Source organism: Topomyia yanbarensis, chromosome 3, assembly GCF_030247195.1.
Source record: "Topomyia yanbarensis strain Yona2022 chromosome 3, ASM3024719v1, whole genome shotgun sequence".
Taxonomy (NCBI): Eukaryota; Metazoa; Arthropoda; class Insecta; order Diptera; family Culicidae; genus Topomyia; species Topomyia yanbarensis.
The window spans coordinates 401,680,191-401,698,532 of record NC_080672.1 but is presented as its reverse complement, the minus strand read 5'-3'; the positions used below and the strand labels follow the sequence as shown (position 1 = coordinate 401,698,532).

The 18,342-nt window shown below is 41.5% G+C and overlaps 1 protein-coding gene across 3 annotated transcripts in view; it reads left to right on the top strand.

Moving 5' to 3' along the window:
• LOC131694313 (ecdysone-induced protein 74EF-like) overlaps positions 1-18,342 on the top strand; it is a 252,280-nt gene that overhangs the window by 212,506 nt on the left and 21,432 nt on the right. The window contains exon 1 of one of the 3 annotated variants that reach the window (XM_058982953.1): positions 9,250-9,295. The exons of the other annotated variants lie outside the window; for them this stretch is intronic. The gene's annotated coding sequence lies outside the window, so the exon portion shown is untranslated. Of the gene's footprint in view, positions 1-9,249; positions 9,296-18,342 lie in introns of those variants that run through there. 3 annotated transcript variants of the gene reach the window in all.

Below are 18,342 nucleotides of genomic sequence, written 5' to 3'. Positions count from 1 at the left end.
AGTATATACTCATCCCAAATAGTCATTTGTTGCCACAATCTTGTGTGGCTACTTATAGTATCTATTGAGTTGCAGTTACAAAGTCCAGTAATCTTAAAATGGTACAAGACAATGCTTCTTGTTTCAGAAACACATACAGTGGTTTAATGTCTTGAGCAGTAGGTGTTGTTATGAACTCACCCGCCATCGCCTTCATAACTATCCTCTAAAGATGGTTTTACTTCGACTGGATTGTTATGACTTCTCCCTTCTGCCACATCCGTGATTCTAAAATCTATGTGAGCAGACCCGTTGAGTTTTGAGTCAAGAATGACCCCGGCGTACTTATCTTGATCTGTGACAATAATTTCAAAGTCAAAGACCTGTAAGGGACAAGCTCTGATTGTAATCCTTCGAAAAGCACCATTGATATTTAAATTGGATTAACTAATATTCCAATATGTAGATACCATTGCTATATTACACATAAGGCTCATATGATAATCATCGACGAAACCATAAGTCACAAATCCAAGCTCATTAAGTTTCCTCAGAGGCGAATGACCTTGAGGTTAAAATATTTGTTTGTTTTTGCTTTTGTGAACGATACTATTGGTTTAGTTAGGTGTAGAAAATTTTGTTTCATATTTTTGTATAATTAACATAGGCTTCAGATAGGTTATCACTCTCCTCTTGCCGTTAAAAGTGTGCTGATTATGCTGCGCATCGGTGATGACAGCTATGCGGCGATGCAGTCGGTGGTTTGTTTTGAACGAGTTGGAAGGTGGCCATCGTGTTTGAAGAGTGGCGAACCACGGCAGTGAACAAACGCCCAGAATTATCCATCATTTTTCGGGACAGTTTCCCGCAGCTAGTGTCAGTGAGGTAGAGTGCGCGCGTGCAATGGCAAGTTATACCGTCGAAAGTTCCGGGCCGTGGTTCGGGCACACGTAAGTACGGTGTTGATTCGCCATATGTGGATAGCCAATGGCTAAGGAATGCTCAAACTTCCCCGGCTAAACTTGTAGGAATCAAAACAGTCGAACGAGCCTCTCCTCCACAGTTAATCGCCAAGAAGAACGAAGCCGTTGTAGTCCCGGCCGGTCGGACGAAGCCGTCCGTCTTCCCGTCATCACTAGCAGCAGCAGATCTGAGTAACGACCAGTAGTGGAGAGTTGTGGAAAAATAAACAGTAAAGTTAAATTTTTATTTGTTTGTTTACCTTTTTGTTTTCATACAAAAATCCGAAATTCTGGTAGAAGCACCTAGGCCGCCCTGACAAGAAGGGTCTGCCGGGTAAATCAGAACCCAAGTTGTGGGTAAACCGCTACTTATAATATAAAGGTACTCCATGACTTCGAGTTGCTTCCAAAATGGATTCTAAAAATGCGTCGCCAAATGCATCTTCAATGTCGAGAAAAATTTCTAAACTTGGTTGCTTTTGCGAAACAGCTTTTTAAATTTTGAATATAACAAATGACAACAAATTGATGAAATACTTAAGCAACACATATATGCATATACTCAATGTAGAAAATCGGACAACTTTGCCACGAACTTGCATGGAAGTTGTGTAAGCAAGAGATTCTTCACATTTCCTGTCGATCACGCCTGCTTGAGACTACCTAGCTCTAGTTTTCCGTTCGAAGTTTTTAACTGATTCTCCAACCAGCATTTTTGAAGGTATATCCAAGTTGCAAATGAATAATACGTGTTTATAGCCCTCGTAAAAAGTCACACTAACTACACAAAATGCATTAAACTGGGAGCAATATACGTACATTACAATTTCAGTAGCTATTGACGATGTCAACAATATACACGTTAAGCGCGATAACTTCTAGTGTTAAAGCGATTCTAGAGAATAAAGTTACGATTGTATATGTGACAAAACCTTTTATTCTATACTATAGTAGTAACTCTTGAACGATTTCGCAACGCTATATACGATTAACTGTGATTCGTCGGTAAAGTAGCTCAAAGAATAAAAACAGTAATTAGGCACATCAATCATACCCAACATAACTAAATACGTATACATAAACGGGAAGGGAAAGGGTTTATACAACGAATGCTGATATGCAGAACCGAGCCCATAGAAACAACTATAGGTTTCGATATTTTTCATTATTTTAGAAGTCAGAGTCGAACTTACAACATTTGGATTATAGAAAAGGGACGACTACACAGAATTATAAATGTCTTAATATTTACCATCCATTTATTATCTTCAAGTAGAGCCTAATCCAATAAAGATTTATCATATATTTATCGTTTCAAAAATATGAGGTAGAACGTAAGTAAAATTGCGAAATCGGCTTTCTTCTATGTTGTGATGTCGTATCTAACTTTTCGAAGTCTTTATTATGTACTTTATTAAGCTGTTATTCCAACATTGATTGCAGTATAATACGATCAAATGTGAACAAAATACAACTTTTTCAATTCTAGAACAAAGGCAAAGACCGCTCCCGATCCATCTCGTCTAACATTTGTACGTAAAATAATAAAACAGACGCTTATGATAAACTAAAATAATACATACGATCCTGTCGTGATTTTGCCCCTCAGAAATTCGCCCTATGCGAAAGGGCTTAACTGTGAATACGATTTACAGAAGGGCGCGGATAAATGGGCTGAACTAACTCTGTCTTGCTCGGTGGGGCAGGGTGAATGGGCGAACTGGGCAGGATCATTTCTAATAGGACTCACTAACTGGATGCAAAGAAACTCAATGCAAACGAAAGGGCTCGAAATTTTTTTCTTTAAATCTTATGAAAGCATTTTCGAATGTTTGGGTTCAACAATCACCGTGTAGACATGCTCACAGTAGATATTATTTCTCATTTAAATAATATTATAACGGCTTACAAAATAATTTGGAGAATAATAATCATTTGCCCTGGTTCTGTCCGAAACTGAGCTAAGAGACCCTAATAATTGTACAGGGTGCTTATCTTAGGGGCGCTGGAATCTTGATGTTTTTTTTTAAATAAATGAGAATAAATCATCAAATATGTCATTATGGTAGTTCCATTTTCAGGTACACACTAATTTTTTATTCGAAAATCGAACTAAAGGACGAGCGCTAAAAGACTACGCTACAATCCCGTCAGTCCCATTTAGATTTATTCGCAACAAATAGTGTAGCACTAAAATTTACAGGTGATAAAAGAAAAAACACGAAAATTTCAACTGCAAAGACTCCAAATTAAAAAAAAAAATGCGGAAAATTATTGTACTTAGCACTTGTTTACTAAATTTCATAGAAACACAAGTGGCATAGATATGTGGTCATAGGCAGTTAAGCAGCCCACCTTCTTAAAGCTGCAGCAAAGATCGTAGAGTAAGCTAGATCATTTATCATTGAGAAGACAACCTTATCCGTACAGTGAAAATCGAAGTATCCTCAATGCCAGGAGGAGCTGCACCATAGCACAAAGTTGCCGGAGCCTAACCAGGGCCAAACCATTCCTACACTAAATTGAATCTTCGGTTTAAATATTACATATCATATGGTGTTTTGGCGTTGGAAACTCCTTGGTTTATGTCAAATTTCTAAGACCAACAACTAATTACTTCGGTTTTGTGTCAGTTTTCTCGAGCTGGTCTAATTGGTGGATTCTCAAGAGAAAAGTTTAAGCTTTCACATGGAATCTCATCTACCTACAAATTTTGGGAGCTGTAAAAGATGTCATACTCCGGTGATCTCCAAGAGCTCAGCGATTTGTTGTGCTGAGTGGCGTAACTCTTTTTAGTATTTCTGCAAAAGAGTACTATTTTTTACAGGAACGCTTGAGAATGCTCAGGTGATGTATACGCGAACCAAAAGGTTACCGGACACGAGCTGGAAAGAGCACACCATTTTGTTCCGTCCAGTGCGATAGCTAAGTACATTTTTTGCTTACCGGAGTCGTAAAAACAACTAATCCCGATAACTACACCGTCGATCTCAACTTTGTAAGTGGGACTGTAGACGTGGTAGTCCTTTATGAATAGCTTGTCTGCGGTAATGTAATTTGCTTGTTTTAGACAGAATATCACAATTCAGAACCTATCTAGGAAAACTTACGAGATATTTGTCACTACTGAGTATTTCTACGGTACTGCCGGCGAAATATTTGGAATATTTTGAGAATTATGTATGAATTTAAACAAAATCTTCGATGACGAATCTTACTCGGAGTCTGTTGTAATCTAGAAAAAATAACTTTTATTTATTTATAATTAATATCAACAGACACAGTGTAGTCCTAATGATAATTTCTTAATCTATTTAAACAGTCAAATTGTAATCTGCTACGTGGAATGTGAAGATCGAACTCGGATGACACTCTGTTGAAGGTCCGCTGCAACCTAATGATGGCACTGTTTACTCCATAGTTAATCTGGCGAAGAGGTAATCGGAGGAATAAATTATTGCGAAGGGCGCGAGGCCGAACGCTCATATTTATCGCACTGAGAAGCTCGCGGCAGTCAATTCGATCTTGCAAATTATCCGAAATCGTCATAGCACGGAATAGATCAGGCCGCATTTGCAATGTATCGATTCCAATAAGCAAACCCCGGCTTTCGTAACTTGGCAGCTGATGAGGGTTGCTCCAAGGCAATCGACGAAGGGCAAACCGAACAAATCTGCGCTATACTGTCTCAATTCGATGGACACCGTTGAGGGTTCCACACAACTGAACAATATTCCAGAGTTGATCGAACGAGTGAGCAGTAGAGAGATTTCAAGCAGTAAATATCTGAAAAGTGCTTAGATATTCTCATTAAGACCTCCAAACAGCGTGATGCCTTTGCGACAATATAGGTGATATGCTGTTTAAACGTCAGTTGTTCATCGAGAAAAACTCCGAGATCGTTGACACAATTCGCTCTGTCAATCGTGGATTCAGCTAGATAGTAATCGAATCGAATTGGCGTTTTTTCATCGAGAACGTAATGACCGTGCATTTCTTGGGGTTTAGGGTCATTCGGTTGATCTCGCACCATTCCACAAAGGTTACCAGTTGGCGTTGAAGGAAAACTGCATCATCAGTATTCCGGATTATATGGTATAACATGAGGTCGTCGGCGAAAGACAACCGTGGTCCTTCTAAACAAAAGTTGACGTCGTTGAAATACAGAAGAAAAATCAATGAACCGAGATGGCTGCCTTGCGGAATACCAGATGAAGCGAAGAACTCTTCGGATACACAATCATCTATCTTGACTGCTAGACGACGATCACTGAGATACGATTGCATCCAACGAAGAATATTAGTACCAAAGCCAAGTCTATCCAACTTTGCCACTGCAATAGCGTGATTAATCTTGTCAAAAGCAGCTGAAAGGTCCGTGTAGATAACGTCAGTTTGAAGGCCGTCTGACATGGCATCTGTCACATATGTTGTGAACTACAGAAGATTCGTAGATGTTGAACGTTTCGGCATAAATCCATGCTGAGTCTCGGAGATATACTGTTTGCAGTGGCTGGAGATGGGTTCCAACACAGCCATTTCAAACAGCTTAGGAACTGCGCTTAGCGTTGCAATACCACGGTAGTTGTCAACTACCTTTTTATCACCTTTTTTGTGAACTGGAAACATGAAGGAGGATTTCCAGAGTTCGGGAAATACTCCAGTTGTTAGCGACAATTGAAAAAGATGACAAAGATGTTCAATTATAAGAGAGCATTTTTTTAGAATAATAGTTGGTATACCATCTGGGCTTGCCGAGGTTGAAGCCTTCATTTTGCCAATCGCCAGTTGTACCATGTTATGTCGATATTAATAGAGTTCAAAGACTGGTATGATAGAGGTATATTGAGAGCCGCGCGTGAAACCTGGGTCGGTGTCAGTTTCTCGTTGGAGAAAACACTCGCGAACTTTTCAGAGAATAGTTGGCAAATCTCCTGTAAACTAGAGCTCATACGTCCTCCATAGCTCATCGTTGTAGGCAACCCGGATTCCTTTCATTGCTCGTTTACATGCTTCCAGAATGTTTTAGGTTCGGACTTCAACTTACGTTGCACGTTTCGCAAGTAATCGGCATGGTAACGCTTCGATGTCATCTTATAGACTTGGTTAACATGAACGTAGTGTTGTCGCAGCACGTAGCCCCCAAACTTGGAGTACTTCTTCAGAGCGGCTCTTTTAGTCGCTTTTAACCGTCTCAGCTCGGCAGTGTGCCTCGCTGGGTGCTTAACCCATTATAACCCAGGGGTTTCAAAAAGTGAGCCAAATGCAGTGATATTTTCAATTCCACCAAAAAATGTATCAAAGATTATGGGAAAAATAAAATCACCGCTTAAATTGGTTTTGAGAATGAAAATATCTCGTGCAAAAAATTTCGTACGCTTAAATAAAAACAACAAATTTTAAGTTGTTTGACATATTTCTTCGGATTTTCTGATAGACAACACTTCTTTTACACCTGTAGGAACGTTTTGTCACAATAAAATTCAATTAAATGTATTGCTTACTTTTCAGCCGCCATTTGCCCCAACTATACACGGTTCAAAAATGTTAACAAAATCATAAAAAATGGCAGTTGTCTTGTTTCACAATGAAAAATGGGGTGCAATGATCCCATTAGTGCAATAATAAAGCAGTTAGATGCCAAAATTCTGCAGTAAATACGCGTTAAACGATGGATAGTTCTGCGTATGAAATTTCATACGCTAGGATATAATGGGTTAAATTGAAGGCCACTTCTTTTGGGTACATAGCGATCGATAGCATAGTTCATAATATTGGAGAAGATCTGCACTGCAACGTTGACATCATCATTGTCGAGAACTTCAGTCCAATAGATATTCGACAGGAATTCAATAATGCTATTATAGTCGGCTTATCTAAAATTATAGCTGACGGTGTCAGAAGCATTGCAGTCATGCTTCACTCGAATCGCTTCAAGCACTATACTGCCCATAAAAGCATAAGAGTCCCATATGGAATTTTGCCGAAAATGAGTTATCCGTTGGATTGTATTCTGTATCACGACTGAAACACAACGCACAAATAAGATTACCAGTTTTGTTTAGAAAATATCGAAAAAAAATACCAAACCAACGTTGTCCCATCCATAAGACTCAATGAAAATGTAAATCTTGAGCAGCGTTTTTCTCGGCTTGCTGTTTTTCAATATGGGACTCTTATGCTTTTATGGGCAGTATATGCACGGGAGGGTGGTGTCTAACAATCTTTACCAGGGGGAACGGTGCTGCGGTAACTTTTGGCGCGTAGTCAGATTTGCTCGAAACACAGAGATCAAGGATTCTGTTGTTCTCGTTCACCATATTATTCGTTTGGCGCCGCAGATTTAGACTGTAGCAGTCAAGCAAAGTGGTGATACCAGCATGAAAAGATGACAATTCGGGATGAGCGAACATAAATCCGTCAGAAGCAGAGCGCCATTTAAATCCGGAGAAATTGAAATCATCAACAATCAGGATCTCATCAACCGGGCTTGCTTGAGCGGAAATCCGTTCCAGTGACTCAGTATGTGAATCAATCAATGTCGAATCGCGAGTGCGGTCCGGTGGAAGATAAACCACGCAAAGGCACATGCAAATCTTCTTCGTGGTGATTAGACTTGAGTTTGGAAAAGCAGCTTTTATGTTTTGTATATTTCATGGAAATGCATAAAACGTCGAAATCTTGCATCAATTCGTAAAAATGAAATATTTTTAATAATTTTTTTTAATCTTAATCTCATTAAAAGGTAAAAGTACCAGACAGGCAACTCCTCCAACAAAAAAACAATCAATAGATGCTACAAGATCCAACGTTTTATACATTTCTAAGGCAATTTGAATCAAATTTAGATTTAAAGCTCCCTTTCTAAACCCAAGCCTCAAATCAACTCCGAAATTTTCCAAGTTCCATAAAGGCTATCTTCTAATACTTTTTTCGAGGTAACACTAGATCTTCACATTTCATGGCATTCTAAGACATTTAAGCTGTCCGCACACGAGGCGATAGGACACAAGCCGCAAAAATGTTCACTATGGATTTTGTTCTACGTATTCACACACTGCTTCTATCGCCGCGTGCGAATAGATGGAATGAAATACATTATAATTTTCTTTTCTGGTGTGTGTTCTGTCGCCACGTGTGTGGAAAGCTTTATTATCACTAATACGAATTCTATTTTGAATTTTCGAAGATCCTTGGCTGTTTTTTCATTTAATTCATTCTATCCAATATCTTACAAGTGAGTAATTCCTTCAGTGATCCTAGTAGAAATCAGTAACGAATTTCTCAACTCTTCATTAATCAAATTTAGTATATTTCATACCATATTTGAACTGAGCACTAATAATGACACCAGCGTAACTGAAACGAATATCGTCGCAGTTACATTCCATTTTTCAATCCGTACCATGATTCTCTAGAATGCACATTATAAATTCTAGGAATAGCGCAACACCCCATTCATATGTGACAGGTAGAACCCTCGCGCTTTTATTGCAACACATTAGATTTATATAGTTATTAGTTTGAAATTTTATCTCGTTAATCCCTCTCACCCAACGGCACGCTAATATCGATTCTGGCCTATTATGAAATGATCAATGATCGTCGTTTTAATAATTCCTAGTATCCCCGAGTTCAGTTATAGTATGAAGGAAAAAAATTATGACCGTGCGATAATTGACGCGATTATAAGATTGTGAAAATAAATTGTAATTAACCGAGAAGGTGCGGAGCATTCACTTCGATTGGACCCAGTTTCTAAACACCGGATCCGATGAATTTCTTATAATCCTACCCTTTCACTATCCAGGCCAACTGTCAAATTTAACCCACTTCCATACCGCTTCCGATTGGTTATTTTTCACAATTTCTCCCAGTACTTAAAGAGAGAAAAAAGCCGCCTGCGCTGCCGGAGTGCGCGACGCGGCCATCAGAGGAAATTAATTGCATCGTAGAATTCCGTAAACATTTCATAAATCATTCGACGCCGGTAGAACGACGACAAGCTGTGGAAGGTCTAGTCTATAGTCATCTAGTCATAGACAAGCCTGGTATATGCAGTGGCGGCGGCGCGGTTAGTGTGTAAGATCAAGGCACTTTTATTAATGTCTACCGCATGCGCAAAACAGGTTCGGTAGACAGCTCAGAACGGAATGGGCAAACCTTTTGCTGTGACGTCGTATTTGCGACGGTTTGAATTTTGTTTGGAAGTAATAACATATCATAAGATATTTGCTTAAACGAGTAGACTTTTTACTAATTGAGTTTTTCTTGCTTCTTTTCAGGTATGCTAGAGGTGGCACGTTTTTGAACCCAAGATATCTGAATTTGAAAGCGATGGACAACCAAAAATGGTATATACTCAGAACTAGCATTTTCACACTAAATAGTTTACGATACCTTACCGAAAATAACCAATAGATACTTTGGTTTGATTGTCTTGTTTGCAGCACAGCTACAACTCACAAAAACGACAATCGCCAAATTTAAGCTCTCAATATATATCTAATTTAGTGGTATTGATTTACAGAAAATTACCAGCGTTCGAAACACTTATTTTTATACCTTCCACTTCCCTAACTGCTTGGAAGCAATCGAATCCAAAGGATTAGTCATCAAATAACAGACCCAATCTTCCGTCCGTCAACTTGTTATTCGTCCTTACTTTTCTACTCCCAACAGTTCCAATCAAGCCATTTACCCGCCAAACCACTCTCGCCAAGTTTACCTCTAATTCGAAGCACTTCAAAGCCAAGTACGTTCGTTCGATGAAGTCAGTGCCTCCTTCATTACAGGTACCAACTTCCTCATCAGCGAGTAGCCCCTCGCCTAACAAACTACTGTGTAAAAACGTTTAGCACTCCTTGGTGTTGTTGTTGTTGCTGCTGTTTGCCAACGCTTAGACACGTCGCTCGCCGTTTACTGCAGTTGTGCCGACCCGGCACCAGCCTGCTGCTGTATCCTTGGCGAAAAATATTGTTTACTTCGCTCGACTGCACGATCGAGTCTATTTACTTCCTGAAACGGTACTCACACCACGCAAAACTACTTCTTCTAGTACTACTACACTGTACTACACTAACTACCGATATTCAGCACCAACATCATCACTGTTATAATACTTTCGGACAGTAGTAGATGTTGTTTTTTTGCCAACTTGACCATGCACTTTCCTAACCCGCCTAACCGGCTGTCGGCAGATCGATCAATTGTCTTTCGTGGAAAATTTCCTAAACTGCTACAGCTACATGGCACTTCAATTGAAGAACCCCCCTCCTGCGCCCCCATACCTGATCAGGTGCCTGTGTGAATGGCCATGAATCACGCATGCACTCGATTATAGTGCACTATGTACTGTTCGCTGGGGTTTCCTATTTCGTCGTTTGATTTAGTCAACGACGGTGGCGCTGAAATTCACGCGCATTTGCTCGAACGAATGTCCATTTTGTAGTGACGAGCGAGTGGGATGCTGTAGGAAACAGAGATGGTAATAGCTGTATAGTACCGGTCAAATACGATTCTTTGATTTGTGGGGACGCGCGATACATTTGCATCCAATTTCATTTAAACTTATCAACAATGAGATGTAGGTTTCAAATTGTTGGAATTTACATTGTTGTGACAATGTACAATTAAAGCATTGCATTGCAGTGTCGTGTTTTGGGATAAATAGGAGTAAAATGGATCCCTATCATTAACCCTTAAATGCGCAATGTTGTTTTAAAACAACATTGTGAAAACCATCTCAAAATTATCATAGTGACGTATTAAAACTGTGAGACAATTTTCAGAAAATTTGAAAAAAATTGCTTTGCGCGTTTAAGGGTCAAGTGTGTATGTTTATTTCTTGTCTTTCTTTTCTTTATGCGATTCAATGCCCAGTTTGTTGTGACTCATAACACGTATTGCTTGTCGCACTAAAAGCTGGATTCTAACCGCACTGCGCACTTACTATTCTTCTATTATATTCTTCTCGTAGACTGGTTAGTTCGACTGATCTGTTTATGAAAGTACCATATCTATCACGTGAAATACATGTGTTTCGACAGCTCGCAGTTTTCAGTAGCAGTTTAATCACTCGCACTTTGAAAGTGCGGTGTGTCCAGATTGGTGGGAAGTGCGCAATACTTAAATATATCAAGGTCGTTCTAGGCGAGGATCTGTGAAGTAAAACATGATCATGAGTTGTATTTAGTCCAGGTGTTAGCGTTGTGTTCTATCAACGACCATGCGGTAGACTTGGGTGCAACGCCCAATTCTTACTTAGCAGAAGGTAAAGGATACTTCACATTTGCTTTCGATCATATCCATATGTGCCTGCCTAGTCCTAGCTTTCCGTTCTAAGTTTATAACTGATTCACTCTAGAATGCCTATCCGTCTTTTAATTTCATTGCTTTCGTTTCTTTTAGTTTTAAATTTGCCGAAAATGGCCAACAAAATCGATACAGTAGAAACTTGTGGCAATTAAAACATAGAAACAAAAAAGAGAAAATTTTATTTTCTAAAACTTTGTCATTGATCCATATTTTTGGCAAACGGTCGAAAGCAAGATAGAGAGAAAGATGGGAACTTTTGACACTTTTGAGTGTATTAGTATTATACTTGCAAAATTAAGCATGGCGGCCGGAGCCCTTGAAGTAAACATAATCATCCGACCAAGCATCCTGATTATTTGGCGCACGATGAGAAGTGAAAAAAGGTCGAGCTTCAGCTCGGATCTACCGACTAGAACACTTATAGACACTTTTTACCTTCAACAAAACAAATTAAATTAACTATGACCGAACCGAAACAAAACTTATGGCAACAGAAAGACCCACTACGTTATTTGTTTGTGCTTTTCTTCTTCATATCCTCTTGTTTTTTCGGCTTCATCAAAGAAAAATGACAACCGCACTCACACACAGAAAAAAATGTGCACACCTGGACTGGATGGGGCCCATATTATTGGCTCGAATCAAAACTTGTCGAAATGTCAATTGACGATAGGTTCATCCGGAGTGTTCATTTGTGTTTACATTTTGCTAGCGTTGCCAATTTCATTTTGTGTCCAGCACCCAATGTGGCTACGCCACATCGCTTTTGCGCGTGCTGTCCGACTTCGCTACCGCTCAGTCGGACTTAAACTAGCGATAGCCCCTATGTTTGAGTAAGCCGGGCAAACGAGTGGATCACGGGTTTGCTTGCTTCCGACGGCGGGTCGGTGGCCACCTCGCCTAGGCCTCGGTTATGCGGCTAAGCCGCATCGAAATGGTACCCCTTAAACATTCTAACTAGAATCGGTTGTGTCACCGGAGCCGGAATACGAATTAGAACCAGCCAGCATTCCGGCTGAGTTAAACTGGGAAGTTTAGTAAAATTTAATCTGGAAATAAAATTTTTTTGGCAACGCTCCAGCACCCCGTTGATTTCACCACCTGGGCGCCAGATTGACGATATGAAATGAACTTTGTTTACTTTCGACAAGTTTTGATTCGAGCCAACAACATCCAGCCTATCTAACGATGTAGACTGGCTGGATGTTGTTGGCTCGAATCAAAACATGTCGAAAGTAAACAAAGTTCATTTCATATCGTCAACCTGGCGCCCAGGTGGTGAAATCAACGGGGTGCTGGAGCGTTGCCAAAAAATTTTTATTTCCAGATTAAATTTTACTAAACTTCCCAGTTTAACTCAGCCGGAATGCTGGCTGGTTCTAATACGTACTCCGGCTCCGGTGACACAACCGATTCAAGTTAGAATGTTTAAGGGGTACCATTTCGATGCGGCTTAGCCGCATAAACGAGGCCTGGGAACCAAAGCGGCACAAAGCCGCTGAGGATCCGCCGGGCGAGGTGGCCACTGACCCGCCGTCGCCGTCGGAAGCAAGCCAACCTGTGATCCACTCGTTTGCCCGGCTTACTCAAACATAGGGGATATTCCTAGTTTAAGTCCGACTGAGCGATAGCGAAGTCGGACAGCACGCGCAAAAGCGATGTGGCGTAGCCACATTGGGCGGTGGACACAAAATGAAATTGGCAACGCTAGCAAAATGTAAACACAAATGAACACTCCGGATGAACCTATCGTCAATTGACATTTCGACGAGTTTTGATTCGAGCCAATAATATGGGCCCGAATCAAAACTCGTCGAAAGTAAACAAAGTTCATTTCAACCGTCAACCTGTCGCCCAGGTGGTGAAATCGTTAGAATTCAACGGGGTGCTGGAGCGTTGCCAGAAAATTTTTATTTCCAGATTAAATTTTACTAAACTTCCCAGTTAAGCTCAGCCGGAATGCTGGCTAGTTCTAATTCGTATTCCGGCTCCGGTGACACAGCCGATTGTAATTAGAATGTTTAAGGGGTACCATTTCGATGCGGCTTAGCCGCATAACCGAGGCCTAGGAACCGAAGCGATGCAAAGCCACTGAGGATCCGCCGAGCGAGGTGGCCACCGACCCGCCGTTGGAAGCAAGCGAACCTGTGATCCACTCGTTTGCCCGGCTTACTCAAACATAGCGCAAAAGCGATGTGGCGTAGCCACATTGAGTGGTGGACACAAAATAAAATTGGCAACGCTAGCAAAATGCAAAAACAAATGAACACTCCGGATGAACCTATCGTCAATTGACATTTCGAGTTTTGATTCGAGTCAATAATATGGGCCCTCGAAGTCTTGGTAAAGTTCAAGTTCCTTGCCAGCATAAGGGTAAGCTATATAGGATGGTGTTCCAGGTAGTGAACATGAATCACCCGCCATCGCTGTCGGTTATTGTCTGTACCACTGTGGGTCTGGTGAAAATTTGCAACTCCGTTCATCGAGACATAGCTACATTGCAAGTGTTGGATCAATCCCGAGACGAAACCAAATGCTTCATACGGAATTACCAGGATGTGTTTGAAGGAAACGGTAAAATGAAGTGTTGTCAAGTTGGAAATCGATGAAGCAGTGACGCCAGTGATTCAAACACCCCGCCGCACCCCAGTCTCTTTCAGGAAAAATCTTCGAAATAAGATTGATCAGCTTGTTCAGGATGGCATCATTCAAAACGAGTCACAACACACCGGCTGGGTGGGTAATTTTGTTTTGGTACAGAAAAACTTCCCTGTGTTGGATTCTCTTTGTGTGTGTCTAGATCCCATTCCTTTAAATATGGTCCTTAAGGATCCGAATCTCCAGTTTACAACACTCGATGAAATATTGCCTGAACTTGGCAGAGCAATAATATTTTCAACAGTTGATGCAAAGAAGGAGTTCTGGCAAGTTCAATGGCCAGTTCAGAGGCCAGTAGTAAGCTCACTACCTTTTGGACTCCATTTGGACGCTACCGGTGGCTCAGAATGCCTTTTGGTATTTCTTCAGCTCCTGAAATATTCCAAGTAAAATTACAAGAAACTCTTCAAGTACTAGAGGGCAGAAGATACTACTGAGGAAGCCCTGAAAGTCCATAATCAACGACTAGTGAAACTACTTGTACGCCTTCGGAATTAGGGAGTGAAGCTTAATATTGAAAAGCTTAATTTATATCAAACGTCTGTCAACTTGTTTGGTCATGTTCTTACCTCCGAAGGGCTGAAACCTGATGAAAGGAAAGTAGAAGAAATACAAAAATATCCTATACCGACATCGCCTTAAGAAGTTCCCCGATTTGTAGGTATGATCAACAACCTTGCGAGATATATTCCAAATTTGAGTAGTAAGCTGGTAGCACTGCGAAAGCTTATTCCGGCGATGGACATCTGAGGAAGAGAATGAATTCAACAACGTAAGACAAGGTTTTCCGGATAAGCTAACACGATTAGTCAAAGCGACGATGAATCGGGTGATATGCGTTCTTCGAGTATCAGGGACACTCTCGAGTCCCTTTGAATCTCGAAGAGGATTACGGCAAGGTGATGGTCTATCATGCCTGCTGTTCAACGTTGCGGTGGAAGGTGAAAGGAGAGCGGGGAAAGACACGAGTGGCACGTTCTTCAGGAAGTCCGTCCAGCTTCTTGGGCTCGCCGACGACGTTGACATAATGGCACGGAACTTCGAGGCGATGTCGGCAACTAAATCAGACTGAAGCGAGCAGGATTGAACTTGCCATCATTGTTTCGAAGACAAAATACATGAGACGAAGAGGTTCTAGAGACGACAATGTGAAGCTCTCATCCGGAGTTCGGATTGACGGTGACGTGTATTTGGGCTCACTGGTAACCGCCGACAATGATACCAGCTGAGAAATTCAGAGACGGATTTTGGCGGGAAATCGTGCCTACTTTGGACTCCGTAAGACGACCCGGTCGAGCAAAATTCGCCGCCGCACGAAGTTGATTATCTACACGACGCTGATTAGACCGGTGGTCCTTTACGGCCACGAGACCTGGACTAGGCTCGTGGAGGACCAACGCGCCCTTGGAGTTTTCGAACGAAAGGTGTTGCGTACCATCTATGGTGGCGTGCAGATGGAAGACGGAACGTGGCGCAGGCGAATGAATCATGAGTTGCATCAGCTGCTGCAAGAACCATCCATCGCGCATACCGTAAAAATAGGACGTTTGCGGTGGGCTGGACACATCGTAAGAATGTTGGACGACGACCCGGCGAAGGCGATTCTTGAGGAAGACTCTACAGGAACAAGAAGACACACGAAGCGAGCACGGTGGATAGACCAGATAGAAGACGATCTGCGGTCCCTTCGAAGACAGCGAGGCTGGTGACAAGCAGCAATGGACCGAGTGGAGTGGAGACGGCTTCTGCATACAGTAAGAGACAGCAAGGCTCTAGCCTGAATGGTAAGGTAGGTAAGACAAGCTATTTCTGAGCACACCGCATTGCAATACTATGACCGAGCCGAGCCGCTCATCATAGAATGCGATGCCAGTTGCCATGGATTGGGTGTAGCAGTATATCAGAGGAAAGGGGTTATCGGATACGCTTCTAGAACACTAACAAAAACTGAGAAAGGGTATGCACAAATAGAAAACGAATTATTAGGCAATCCATGAGACATTTCTGATCAGCTGATTATTTTTTCCGACGGAGCTCGGGTGGGTGCGACGTCCGACAAAATCGCCGATTCGATCCAACATGAAACTAGCCCAAATCGAAGTATGGTCGTCGGATGGGTTTTCCTGTTCGCAGGAGCAAACTTGTTGACAAAACCCCTCGCTGAATTGTCAAACAAACGTCGCGGCGGATTGCCTAATTGGCGATCGTCTTTGCATGTATTCGATTTGATCAGTTGGTCTTGGTAACCCCAGCGTCGTTGTCAAAACCGATCATAAGCCGTTGTGGCTGGATGTTGTTGGCTCGAATCAAAACTTATCGAAAGTAAACAAAGTTCATTCCGTAGTGTCAAACTGGCGCCTAGGTGGCGAAATCGTTAGAATTCAACTAGTCACTGGAGCGTTGCCAGAAAATTTTTATTTTTTAGCTCAGCCGGAATACTGGTTTGTTCTAATTCGTATTCCGGCTCCAGTGACACAACCGATTCTAGTTAGAATCGTTTGTGTCACTGGAGCCAGAATACGAATTAGAGCCAGCCAGAATTCCTAGCAGTTCAAGATGGAATGGTGTTTCGAAACGAGAGAATAAAAATTCCTCCAACATTGTGGCGATTGATCGGGTGCACATCGCACATTCCCAGTAAAGTTCAACCGGAAATGAACTGGAATTCTGATGGGTGGTTCCAGTTCGTATTCCGGCTCCAGTGACACAACCGATTCTAACTAGAACGCCATACGCCAGAATTCCGGTTCATTTCCGGCTGAGCTTAACTGAGTTCGGGGTAGAAGGGACACTCAAGTTAACATTTTTTGGCATGGTATGTCGAATGACATTAAACATGCTATCTCATAGTGTAATACTTGTGCCCAATTTTCAGCTTCCCAATGCCAGCCACCTATACTTCACGGAACGAAGATGTCAGATATATACTCGTTTGGATAGGTTAAATTCGTCTTTTACTAGAGAGTACCTAGTTTTTCAACGAGATACCAATCCAAACCAAATGCGTGTAACTGAACACGTAACTAATTTCAAATATGATTTAATCCAAGACAAATTTCGGATCAAGTTTTAGCAATACCTAGTCCCAAATGGATAACAGATGTCAGGTGCTGACCTTTGTCCCAGAGAATGCGCTCATCAACTTTTGCTAGCAAAAATGCATCGTTTCATCAAGTAACTTAACGTCGCAAAGAAAATAAACAATACTACAAGCAAAAACATTGTTCGAATCCAACTGCCAGAAGAGGAGGAATAAATACTTACAAGGACTCGCCAGCCAGATTACGTTGTATCAAACAAGCTCTCGTCACAGACTTACAGACATAACACTCGAAAGCATTTCTTCGCTCATTTGAAAGGTCATTTTAAATATATTTTTAATTGGGATTGTGGTCGCATATGCGGTTATGACGCCACTGATATATGCTCAAGCATACGAGGGATATACCACTAGTGAAAAAATATTCCCGAGCCATCTGGATAACCCTCTTGCACGTGTATAAAAGGTGGAGCTAGTGTTTTAGCAAAATTGGCAGACCCTTTTTTGAAGGAATTTCCTCATAGTGTTATGTCTTTTAGTTTGTGTTCTCATGTCCAACAATAGCAGTTTACCGCCAGGGACACTAAACTGCACTGTAATAGATTAGATGAGCACTATATAGCTGGTGCGGAGGATTGTCAAGTGGTCGCGTCTGTTGCATCTAAAATGCACACGAAAGGGCTGACTTGCCGATTGCGGGGAAATAAATAGCGCGCACCAGAATTAGATCTTAGCAGGCATGACTCTGGTGTGGCGATACAAAAACAAAGACCGCCATTGGAATGAGTTATGGGTGTGGTGGTTGATTGGATAAACTGTCATTCGACTGAGCGGGAGCTATAAATACTTCAAACTCTGCGATTCGTGTCCGCACTGACGATGAGTGAAAGTGAGCCTTTTGTGCGGGAATTACGATATCTGTACGCATTTTTCATCCCAGAGCGGTACTTGGTGCATCGTGATAAAACTATTCGCTTCGGTCGAATGTCAACGATACTTTTGATGACCACGCGCAGTGTCGCATGGCCACAGACAATAAGGAAACACATCAAATCTATAAAATGCTTCACTAGCAACGTTAAGTAGGATTCTTAACTGATCATTTTAGGGTAGATTTTGAGACTATTGTATGCAGCTGGTCGCAACTGTGATTTCATCCAACAAATCGTGATCGTCATAATGTTTTGGGATACATGCCGCATTTGATAAAATGACTCAACTCTTTATTATATTTCATACTAACAAGCCAATACAATGGTGGCCGATAACGTGACTCCTCAGCTCAAGGCTAAGTGACGGGTGGCGAATCTGATGTAATATTTCCAGAGAACACCCTTTTCTTGCTCGAATCACAGTGGCAACAACTTTCACCAGCCTTCGTCGATA